Raw genomic sequence first — 3,375 nt, forward strand, 5'->3', positions numbered from 1 at the left:
AAATGATGGAAAGTATAGTGTGAAAAATGGATATAAAGCATTGATCCATTCTCAAAGTTAGAGTAAAGTGGAAATTCCTCTCAAACTTTGTTGGGATGTGGCTTGTCTCCCTAAGGTTGGCTTCTTTTTATGGCTTGCATTCCAAAATAGAATATTGACAACTGATAGATTAGCCAAGTTTGGTGATATAAGTCCATCTTGGTGTGTGTTATGTAAACTTAATAGCAAGGATATGGATCATCTTTTATATAGATGTCCTTTTGCCTAGGCTTGTTGGGATTGGCTTAAACTCAGATTAGAGTGGTCAATACCAATGCTGAAATCTTTCCTAGATTTCCTTAATGTTTGGGCCACAAGCTTGGTAAAAGGAGTATATAATAAACTATGGAATATATGCCCCTCTATTGTAGCATGGGAGATTTAGAAGGAGAGAAACCGTCGCATTTTTCGTGAAACTAAAATGAAATTAGAAGAGTTATTATTAAAAATTAAGGCTAGTATAGTGGAAGTGATTAATTCCCATCTCAGGAAATCCATGAAAGAGGAATGATCTTTCTCTGTTTGGGATGGCCTCATGAAGAAGAATTGGTACAATTTGATTAACCCACCTCTTGTATATCTTAAGAAAAGCAAGGAGGCTAGGGCTAGGTGCAAATGGGAACCTCCCCCATATGGATGGTTTAAACTCAATTTTGACGAAGCAACTAGAGGTAATCTTGGTGCAGCAAGAATAGGTTGTATCATTAACGGTGATACTGGTAAATGGGTAGCGAAGAAAGCTATGTCCATTCCTCCTACCTCTAATAACCTAGCAAAACTAGAAGCATTGGATAAAGGTTTGCAGTTATGCATTGATTTAGGATTGACTAGGGTCATCATAGAAGGTGACTCTCAGATTATCCTAAATGTGGTTAAGAAGCGCATTACCCCCAATTGGGTCATGAATTCAAAATTAGGCAAAGTCCTTGGTCTTTTAGATCATTTCAGGGATATTCAAATCTATCATATTTTTGAGAAGGCAATCAGAAAGCAGATTGGTTAGCAAATAAAGGAGTCAATGAGGATAATTTTCAAGTTTATAATGATGTATAGTGCACATTTCATCCTAGTGAGTTAGACCTTAGGCTTGTATTCTCTTTCGTTATTTTAGGTGTATTATCTCATATTTTATGTTCTTTTAATGTAGTTTGTTTTCAACCTTGGTATGGGGAGGTGCCCCTTATGGTTTTGTTCATATATGATTTCTAGGTCAGTGTTTTGGGATTAGGATAGGAGATATTCATATCCTTTTTCCCATCATTACAAGTAGTGGCTTACTCTCTATCTTACAATCTTTGTTATGTGATTTTGTGGTTTTGGTATTAGCAATATGGAATTTCCCTGTGATTAGGTTTGTAATCGTCAGTAAGACGAGGTCATGACAGGCTAGATTTCTAGAGGGTTCTTTTTGTCTTTACTGCGATCATTTTCTTTGTTCTCTGTTTGATTGAGTTCGTTGAGTATGGATTCAAATGTCTATTTTTTCCATACTATAGAATCTCACACCATAGCATTTTGTGGCAATGTCAAACCTGAATGTTGGAATAAGATTCTGAATCCTATGGATGACATGTCAAGAATCGCAGTGAGCAAAGTAATTAGGGAGGGTGTCTTCAATTATAAGTATACATGGAGAACCAATGACGACATAATTGGTTCCTTCATTGGATGTATGGCGAGGGCAAAGGTGAATTTTGATGTTATCATTAGTCTCTACTATAGTATCTTTGACCCTACTTGGAGAAAGGGGTTAGAACAAGCAGTCCACAATATTGATGAAAAGTTGAGGATTCCACTACCAGAGAGATACATGGGGCTCCCATCGAGATCGCCAGAACTAGAAGTTGCATTCCGTCATCCATCCTTGGTTATTCAAGAAAATTACACCTTTTACAAAGAATGATCCAAAATGGAGGCCAGTATCCAATTCCTTCTTCGTTGGAGGGGCATTGTGGAGGAGAAAAATAAGGATTGGTTAATCAATTACCTAAAAGCATTTAATGCTTGCATCCAACCAGGGGTTACATTTGAGGATCTGGAAGCCCTAAAGTTCTGCACTCCAAACATAGAAAAGACAAGTAGGGCCAAATTTGATTTCGAATTTCCTCCTAACTTTCATGTAGAAAATCATAATGACATCTCTGATGTCATAATGGTATACTGCAAGTAAGGAATTGTGTTAATTCAATCGGATAAAATGTTTGAATTTTGTATCATTTGGACTAATATGAAGTTAGGGTTGGTGTTTTCTATATAGCCTATACTATGTTTTGGTTTATATAGAAGTGTATAACTCATTGTATTTAGTAGGCACTATGTGATAGGATGTTTGACATTTATATTACTGTATGGGACACTAGCTCCTCTACTTTCAAATAGATATTATAAGGACTATTTGCTTAATGGTATTATGGATAGCTCTATTAACGTATTATGGTATGTGTTGATCTCATATTTGTTGGGTTATCTTGGTTGAGATTAATTTGTTTAGTGTTTGGATGGTTGATGTGGGCTATTTTAATTTATTGTTAGCTCTCGCTTCTATAATGGCTGATGAGGGTTTATGAGACTGGTTACATATTATTAAATACTTTATTTGGATGTGTGGTAATCCTATTGTAGTTAGCCCTACAATTCGGGCTCCCTGTTCTATTTTGTAATTTTATAGGAATTATCTCGATGATCCTTTACTTGATAGTTATAGATGGCAGTTGGCTGTATGTTGATTTCAGTCATTTGGATTCATACAATTTTGAGAAGGTTCTTCACTGGTTAATATACTATCCACCTCCTAATTGGATAATTTCATCCCACATATAGGCTTGCAATGTCTTTTATTATGCTGACTCCTTGATTGGGGTTCTAATTAGCGTTTGTGACTGAGTTTGTTGTTTGAATGACTAATTGAGATTCGTAATTTAGTTATTATGTTTAATGGATATGGGTAATTAATCCAATAAGGTAGAAAACATCCTTGTTGATTGGGGTAGTTCTAGATTAGTATTATATGGCTTAGTTTGTTGTTTAAATAACTTGTGGAGACTCTTAATTTAGCTATCCAGTTTAATAGATATGGTATGTTATTAACTCAATGAGCCAGAGATTCTAAAATGTTGTGTGGTCCCAATGGTTAGGCTGCTATGAATGTTTGGATGAGTTGAAATTAGGATGTGATATCTATGATAGAGATTAAGTTTGTTGGCCTGTGACATTGAAATTATCACCATTGGTGCACTGATTTAGATCTAATTAAGTATCTGAAGTGTGTCTTCTATTGTTGAATTAAATAGGCTTGAGACCATGTCGGGTATCTCCTTGTTTAGGAGCTTGTATTAT

This window comes from Cupressus sempervirens, chromosome 2, assembly GCF_028749045.1.
Source record: "Cupressus sempervirens isolate cs-2001-9-10 chromosome 2, ASM2874904v1, whole genome shotgun sequence".
In the NCBI taxonomy this organism is placed as follows: domain Eukaryota; kingdom Viridiplantae; phylum Streptophyta; class Pinopsida; order Cupressales; family Cupressaceae; genus Cupressus; species Cupressus sempervirens.